This window comes from Rattus rattus, chromosome 15 (genome assembly GCF_011064425.1).
Source record: "Rattus rattus isolate New Zealand chromosome 15, Rrattus_CSIRO_v1, whole genome shotgun sequence".
Taxonomy (NCBI): Eukaryota; Metazoa; Chordata; class Mammalia; order Rodentia; family Muridae; genus Rattus; species Rattus rattus.
This window is the reverse complement of record NC_046168.1, coordinates 42860929-42870656: the sequence shown is the minus strand read 5'-3', so window position 1 is coordinate 42870656 and position 9728 is coordinate 42860929.

The window sequence follows — 9728 nt, the reverse complement described above, 5'->3', positions numbered from 1 at the left end:
AAAGTGATCACACTATATAATTATTTAAATGGGACTTGATACTGTGCTTGATACACTGAGGGAAAAGAGCAATAGAATTTAGTAAACCTTAAACACTTAACTCATGCAGGAACGTGGTACTATTTTTTCCTATCAATGCCAATTTAGCCATGACCAGTTCTCCCCTTTTTTTCCATTTAGTTCAAGTCACATTTTTTATAGATTTTTTTAAAGTAGCAAACTACAACTTCAAATTATGGAATTCAGGATAGATTATTATTTGTAGTTAAAAGAAATTACTGACATTTTAGTGGCTTAAAAAGAATGTTAGGATTATGAATTTAAGGCCAGCCTGGTCTACATAGTGAGACTTTTTCTCAAAAAACAAAAACAACGAAAATCATGATTTGTTTTCTGCTCAAGCTGTTTCCTCTTACAAGGCATCTGAAAATTCTTCTTCAATTTATCTTCACTAGAGCCAAGATGGTAGAGCAGACACTATATGAATCAATTTCCCGAAGATGCTATAAAAATGTACCACAAAACTAAGTGGCTTAAGACAACAGAAATGTATCATCCCAGAGTTCTAGCGACTGTCAATCCCAAATCGGGTGTCAGCACAGCCGTGTATCCAGGGAGGCTTAGAGAGGATCCCTTTGCTTCAAATTTCAAATGCTTGCCAACCATATGCAGTGTTCCTTAGCTTGTGGATAGATCGGTCCCATTTCTGTCACCATTGTCCAAGTAGTTTTTCCTGTTTAACTTCTCGTCTTCCTTGGAAATATCTAGCCTTGCTAGATTATGGATCCGTTCAGCTCCATACAATATCATTCCAACTGATTACATCTGTAATAATTCCACATACCATTTTACCCCATCCAAACAGAAATGGATGCCACTGTGTACTGAATGATCCTACCTCCCAATTTACAAATTTTCCTAACTCCCACTGTTGTATTATTTGGAGGGATCTTTATGAAAGTAATTAAGTTTAGATGGTGTCCAAATGGTAGTGCCTTCATATAGACTTAACTTCTTTATATGAAAATTGAATGAGAGGAGCATTCTGTAAGAAGGCTGCTATCTATGATCAGAATACCGTGTCCCATCAGATATCAAATCAGCTAGTACCTCATGTTTGACTTTTTAATGTCTAGAGCTAAGAAATGAATTTTGTTTATTTAAGTAACTTGTTCTATTTTTTAATTACATAGTTTAACAGCCTTAAAAGAGAAAGGCAGTTATATGGCAAAAGTATCCTGTAACGGATCAATATTTTTTGCTAATGACTCAGTTCAGAGGACTCCTGTGATTTCTACTAGGACCTTGACTGTATGCCCTCAACGTCCACCCACATATTCTCAGAATTCATCATTCCTATGACTTCTGACTCTAGCTATAATAAGCTTCTTTCTCAGAGTTTTCACTGACTGCTCATTCCTTCTCTGATCCAAGGGGCTCTTATTACTGATCTCCTGGATATAAATGACTAAAATTAGGGAATACCTATGTGTATGCCTCCTTTTTCCATCTATATATCAAACATATATACCCTATATCTGTATCTCATAGGTAAAAGCCCTAGTGGACTGTGGTGTTGAATTATTAACAATTCAACCCTTGATCTTTACTCTCCCATTCACTGACACGTTTTGCTTTTTTGAATCTGCTCCTACAGAACACATAGAAACAAAATGCTTGTCTCTATGTCTGCATCATGTTGAATCCAAACTGAAACAGTTTGCTTAAGCAAACAACATAACTAAACCAAGATTTGTAAGACACTGAAGCTGTCATCTGTGTTAGAAATGGAAAGAGAAGAGCACTTTGCCTAGAGTGCAGTAGTAGCATTTCTACTATTCCAAAAGCTAAAGCTTACGTTATTTATATCCAGGTCATCCTTTCAAATAATATAAAATGGCTATGGTTGTAAACTTCCAATTTTGTGTGTGTGTGTGTGTGTGTGTGTGTGTGTGTGTGTGTGTGTGTGTGTGTGTTGGGTGTGCATGTTGGGTGTTTGTACGGTAGAGCTGGTTAAAGCCTAACAAGAAACAGGCTGCTTGCTTAAATTATGGAGTTTCTTCTTAGAAGATTTTGTAACTGCCAAACAGATAAAGATCTGGGGAAGGGAACAGGTAAGGATTTGAATCTTCTCCACCTCCAAGCATCCAGGAACAAATCAGACCTTCTTTGGATCCAGATGAGTGTGACCACACCACCAGATTTGCTCCAGATTCCCTGAAGGTCTTCTGAGAGGACAGAGGAATCCATCCCTAACTCTCTGAAGCTGAAAAAGTCCTCTTTAGAGAGGAGGATGCATAGAGTGTAAAGTGCTCTGCCTCCTTCTATTCATTCTCATTTCTACCTTCATTCTTTTCCATATTTCTTATAAAAATGTTAAAATTTATTACAGATGAAACCATTGCAATTTATTAAATAATTATCTTACAAATATTTAGAAACCGATTTTGAATTTTTTTTAAAATTAGTTTTATAAGATGTGCATTTATGCTACAGAGTTATGTTTTGCCTGAATTCACACAAACGATTTCACATAAATTCAAAAGTATGATTGTGCCACATTCATCACTAGAGAACATAATTATTGCTTTATTTAGCTCTTCTACATGACTTTAAATTTTAAAATGTTGCCAATCCAAGTGTGGCAAGCCATATGTACCTTTATTATTGTGTTAGTATAATTTATTTTAATATTTTGTCTATATTATATAAGCAGAAACAGATACGCTTGACATACATGTACATACAGATATGATAGATGTATATGCCATAAGAGGTATGTTCATTAAAACCAGTGCACTAAAACAGACACAGAAGGAACACCCATTCAGAGCCTGCCCCACATGTGGCCCATACATATACAGCCATCCAATTAGACAAGATGGATGAAGCAAAGAAGTGCAGGCCGACAGGAGCCGGATGTAGATCGCTCCTGAGAGACACAGCCAGAATTCAGCAAATACAGAGGCGAATGCCAGCAGCAAACCACTGAACTGAGAATAGGACCCCCGTTGAAGGAATCAGAGAAAGAACTGGAAGAGCTTGAAGGGGCTTGAGACCCCATATGAACAACAATGCCAACCAACCAGAGCTTCCAGGGATTAAGCCACTACCCAAAGACTATATACATGGACTGACCCTGGGCTCCAACCTCATAGGTAGCAATGAATATCCTAGTAAGAGCATCAGTGGAAGGGGAAGGGGGATGCTTGCCCGGAAACTGGGAAAGGGAATAACACTCGAAATGTAAATAAGAAATACTCAAGTTAATAAAAACAAAACAAAACAAAAAAACAAAAACAAAAAAACCCAAACCAAACCAAACAAACAAACAAACAAAAACCAGTGCACTGAGTTTTATCGTTTTTATTTATATACACACTCGCAACATAATATTTTAAGAAATCCTTGAAGCCAGCCAGTAGCTCAGTAGGCCCAGGTGGTTGTCTCCAAGCCTATTAACCTGAGATTGATCCCAAAAACCAACATGATAGATAGAAAACATAGCAGTTTCCTACCAGGCATGGAAAGGAATGCTGCCATGCAGTGCGGTGCTGCAGAAGTGACATGCAGAGACTCCTGTATTTATTTGTTTCTATTTTCTCTAATATTTTAAATAATTTTTATGCATTTGAAAGTGTGTGTGTGTGTGTGTGTGTGTGTGTGTGTGTGTGGAGAGAGAGAGAGAGAGAGAGAGAGAGAGAGAGAGAGAGAGAGAGAGAGAGAGAGATATCTCCAGTAGAATCTATTAGGTATTATTATTATTACTTTGCTCATGTCACACTTTTTTTCCATCAGTTTTCCATTTGTACTTATGATTTCTGTGTTTTTTCACTCAGGCCTCTGCAGATTTTTTTTAATTTCTCTGTTAATGCTATCAGACTGTGTCTTTTTTTTTTTTTGCCATAGAGTACTTTATATATTAAAGCAGACGACAATTTCATTTAATCTAATGACAATATTGTACACTGCATCGCTTAGAGAGTTTTATTTTAAGACTAAAGAAACAGGATTAATATCAAGATTGAAGGCAAAGTATACTAAAGGTATAACAAATGTCTCAGACACAGATGTTATGTATTCAGAAGGAATATATATATATATATATATATAAATAAATGAAGGTTTTAAATGGTTAAAGTTACTATCATAGGACCGATCAATGAGGACAAAGTTGTGGACCAGGTTTTATTCTTAAAATCATAACTCAAAAGTACAAGAAGACCATGTACTTACAGTTAATATATGCAGCCTAGCCTGTCAGCTCACCCCACCACAGCCCTTATTTTGTTTATATATTCTACCTGATTATATGAACTTTTGTGCTTATTGACTGGCATGCCAGACTGAGTCTTTTTAAGAAATTTTTATTGGCTATTTTGTTTATTTACATTTCAAATGTTATTCCCCTTCCAGATTTCCTCTCCCTCCCATTTCACCCCACCTCCCCCTGCCTGCACGAGGGTGCTCCCCCACCCATCCACACACTCCTGCCCCACCGCCCTAGAATTTTCCTATGCTGGGCCATCAAACCTTCACAGGACCAAGGGCTTCTCTTCCCATTCATGACAGACAAGGCAATCCTCTGCTACATATGCAGCTGGAGTCATGGGTCCCTCTAAGTGTACTCTTTGGGTGGTGGTTAGTTTCTGGGAGCTCTGGAGGTTCTGGTTGGTTGCTATTGTTGTTCATGTGCAACATTCTCAGTAGTGGAAACCTACATATGATTTGGGTCTCTATCCTAAATTTTTTGTCAGCTCCCAGGATCTTGAAGATTAGGAATATCATGGATTCACACAGAGAGTGAATTGCTTTTGCTATTTCTTTTTTGAAGATCTCTGCGGGCTAAAGGTTTTGAAGGATCCTGAACTTCTATTCTCTCCTCAGTATCTAACAATATTATCTTCCAGAAACTTATCCAGTATGCAGAGATACAAACAAAGGTCTGTTACTAGCTCAGCAACTCAGAAAAGCACTCAACACTTAACACTCAAATTCCTAAAACTCAAGAAGATGGGGGAAAGAAGCAAGTCTCAACTAGGCTACTCTAAACCCATACTATCCTTCTTGAACTATCCTTGATGAGTTTTCACATCATTATTATTGCTGTCTTTTCTATATTTTCAAATTTTATTTTATGTATGTTGATGTTTTCCCTGCAAGTATATCTGTACCAAATGTATACAGTCCCTGTGGTAGCTAGAAGAGAACATTTATTACCCTGGACCTGGACCTGTGGTTGTGAGCCACCATGTGGGTGCTGGACATTGAACCAAATATTGAAGACAAAGATAGAAGAGGGTATTTCAATGAAAGAAATGTAGGGGGGAAAAACACCAGGCATAAAACTTCCATGAAATCTGGGACACTATAAAAAGAGACAAAACCTAATAATAACAAGCATAGAAGAAAATGAAGAAATCCAGGTCAAAGGCACAGAAATTATTTTTAGAAATGTTATAGAAGAAAATTCCCCCAATCTAAAGAATGAGTTAGCTATCAAAGTATAAGAGGAAAACAACTAGGACCAGAAAAGAAACTCTCCATGTCACATAATAATCAAACACTTAATGTGCAGAACAAAGAGAGGATATTAAAAGCTACAAGGAAAATAGACCAAGTCACATATAAAGGCAGAACTATCAGAGTAACACCTGGCTTCTCAGTGAAGGCTTTGAAAGCCAGACGGCCCTGGGTGGATGTTCTACAGTTTGTCAGATACCAGCCTAGACTACAATAGCCAGCAGAATTACAATACAGCCAAAAGTGAAACAAAAAATTTCACAATAAAAACAAATTTAAACAAGTTTTGTCCTCTAATTGAAGGTACTAACTGGTAACGTTTTTGCTACAAGATTATACAGTTTTCATCATGGAAAGGTAATGTAGTCTTCGGAAATTATCATCATGTAAGATTAAATGGATCTAAGTCGTAGTTCACACGTTTAATTTTAGCCCTCCACTTCTATCTGTGCTTTAAGGTGTATACTGTTGAGCATTTCTCAGGGAGGATTGTAAATCAAGATCCTGACTCTATCAGATCCTAAAATAACTTAACCATTTATGTCAAATAGCAATGGATTATTTGAGATAAATGGAAGTGTAGTGGTTGGCCTAGTAAAAGAGAGACTAAACCAGAATTGTGTAATTTTACTTCGTGACAGGAAAACAAAATGCGACCTCATTATAGGATATCAATGCTGAGAAGAAAAAAAAAAAGGATAAGAGTTGAGCTTTGTACAACTGTATACTTTTGAGCACTTCCCTGCTATTTACCACTTCACAGACGTGGACGCCCCCAGTTAGACATGGTTAAAGTCCGTCTGAGACTTTCGTTCTGAGGACTTCTGTGCCTAATGCTTACCCTGATGAACCTGTGCTGTGAGGATCAGGTATTACCTCTCTGATCTTCACCGAAAGCAGCTTTCACATCTGTTCTATACCTTTTCTTTCCAAACCAAGTCTTAGCAAAGCTGTACAGTGACCTGAGCAATGAACATTAAGATAAAAATCATAAATTCCAATTAATAATTTCAATTGCACTTGGCCCTCTCCTAATGCTATGTTCTTTAAAAATCCCCAAGAAGAAATTAAGTAGAAAATACTTAAGTGCATTCAAGTTAAAATTCAGACATAATGAGTCCAAAGCAATTGAAAAACACCACTGTGTTCTTCAAAGCTAAAAATATAAAGAGCAACTATTTTATGTGGGATTTAAATCACCCTCTAAGTTCCTCACCCTATTTCTTCCTACTGTAATGTTTGCTTCCTCTTTATTCCCTCTCCTTCTTTCTTTCTTCCTTTCTTCCTTCCTTCCTTTCTTTCTTTCTTTCTTTTTCTTTCTTCTTCCTTCTTTTCTTCCTTCTTTCCTTTTTCTTTGTTTTTTATTTTACATTAAACTATAACAGCATCATATTCTCATTTTCATTTCTTCCCTACAACCTCTTTCAAAGTACTTCCTCTTCTTGCCTTCTATAGAATTCATTACCTGTAGCTGCTAGTTTTTTAATTGCTGGTGTGTGTGTGTGTGTGTGTGTGTGTGTGTGTGTGTGTGTGTGTGTGTGTGTGTGTTCACAATCTGCTCTGTCCATATAATATAAATTAGACATAAACGATTTCAGGGCTGACTATTCAGTCTTGGATAACTAATTGGGGGCTCCTTTTTAGGGAAAAGATTTTTTTTATTAACTTGAGTATTTCTTATATACATTTCGAATGTTATTCCCTTTCCCAGTTTCCCCCTCCCCTTTTTGGGTGTTCCCCTCCCCCCCCTCCCCCCCTTGCCGCCCTCTCCCCAACAATCTAGTTCACTGGGGGTTCATTTTTTAATTAAAAAATAAAGAGTTCAGGAATTTGAAGAGGGGCAAGGAGGAATAATTCTAGGATTTAGAAGAAGGAAAAGGAAGGCAAATTGATGTAATTGTATTATAATATTAAATATTTTTTAAAACTTTTAAAACATCTTCACAAAACACAGAATAATATCAATTTACTGCCTCTATCCCTAGATAACACCCACAAAAAGACAATCATTACTGCTTCTAACAGTTATCCCAAATAAGTTAGTATTTCAGAACCCAGCGCTATGCTAAGTTCATGGCAGAAACTGAAGAGAACTTGATGGAGAAGATCTTCCTAAGAGTCCTTCCAATCCTCCAACTTCATGTCTTGTTTACATATTTGCTTTGCACTAGGAAATAACAAACCAACAAGACATCATTTTTGGCTGTATACAATTAAAAAATCTTAACTAAATAGTCTCTTTACATCTGTGTCTCATTTCATACACTGACATTAAAATTGTCTAGCTTCTTACAAGTCTAAAAATCAGACGAACAAGACCAGTCAACATATTGTCTTCGAGGTTTCCTTCTTTTAGAACCAAAAGTAGGGTTTTCATTATCTGCAGACTCTGGATTATACTAATGTTAGCATTTATCTGAGAGAGTGTCCTCTGTTTCTCTATTATAGTTTTCTCACGTCTGGGCCACATTGTCTAAGTCTGCTACCTCTTGTTATGGGACAAATTAAATCCAGTGGAAACTGCTCCTCATAATTGGTTCTCCTCCATCCATTTAGTTGTTGGGAAAATTACTTTCATATTCTGATCTGGAGCTGCAATTAGATGATTTTGAAAGTTGAGCCTTAATTTACCTATAACTGATTCTTTTACAAGTTCTATGAAGCACACATCCTTGCTGTACACTTTCTGAAGCCCTAAATATTGAAGAACATGATTTTTTTTTTTAAATCTTTTTTTTTTTTTTTCAGAGCTGGGGACCGAACCCAGGGCCTTGCACTTGCTAGGCAAGCGCTCTACCACTGAGCTAAATCCCCAACCCCGAAGAACATGATTTTTATTCCACTACTTTTCTCCTCCAAGAACTATCAAATGCATCCTCCTGCTATATTCTCTTTGCTTTTCCATAGCTCTTTTTTAAAATAGTAATAGATTTTATTTTCAAGGCCACTATGAATAAGTCTTAGCTGATAAAACAAATCTTTTCTCTCTCTAAAGCACCTGTCTTCCTTGACAGGTGCTCATTTTTTCTTTTCACTTATCGATATTTTCTTTATTTACATTTTAAATGTTATCCCCTTTCTCAGTTTCTTCTCCAGGAACCTATTGTCCCCTCCCCCTCCCCCTGCTTCTATGAGGCTGCTCCCCCTTTTAAAAACCAATTATATGCATACCCAGGACTTGCATAACTTATTTTTAACTTCATTTTCTTACTTTGATAATATGGATAGATGCTACAAATTTTATTTTTTAGTTGAGCAGTTATATTTACCCACATTAATGTTATAACATGTGATATATTGATGCATGTTTACAATATGAAATTTCCTGCTTCATTAGTGAAATGTTACTATTTCCTGACAATTGAAAAAGTCTCTCCTGAGGGTATGAAATGCACGGAATTCACAAGACTCAACAGATTCCTCCACAAGTTTGAATACACTAGAAACAATCTCTCTAAGAAATAAAAATCTCTTTGAAGTCACCTTCCAAGTTGTGTTGGGGATTCAAGTGACACAATTGTGTGTTATTGTGTAATAATCTCCTCTTTAGTCTGCTCTAAACTAGATTTGGAAAAAATTATTTGGAAAAAATTTTATTTGGAAAATTTTTACTTAACTTAATTGGTGTCTTATCTGTTGATTGTTATTTTCTCCTTAGGAAAAAAATCTTAAAATATAACCTAGGACTATTTGACATTTTACTTTTACGATTTTGTGACTAAAACATCTGTCTTCTCGTCACAATAATTTATATTTGTGTCCTTCAAATGAAATGCCTTCAGATATTCTAAGAATTATGCAGCTCTATCTGCTTCCATGAACTAGATAATCCCTCCATATTATTGTCTGTCTACTCCTGATGCCATTTTTCACCACCAGTGTATTTTTTTCTTTATTAACTTGAGTATTTCTTACTTACATTTCGATTGTTATTCCCTTTCCCGGTTTCCAGGCCAACATCCCCTAACCCCTCCCCTCCCCTTCCTTATGGGTCTTCCCCTCCCCATCCTCCCCCCATTGCAGCCCTCCCCCCAACAATCACATTCACTGGGGGTTCAGTCTTAGCAGGACCAAGGGCTTCCCCTTCCACTGGTGCTCTTACTGGGATATTCATTGCTACCTATGAGGTCAGAGTCCAGGGTCAGTCCATGTACAGTCTTTGGGTAGTGGCTTAGTCCCTGGAAGCTCTGGTTGGTTGGCATTGT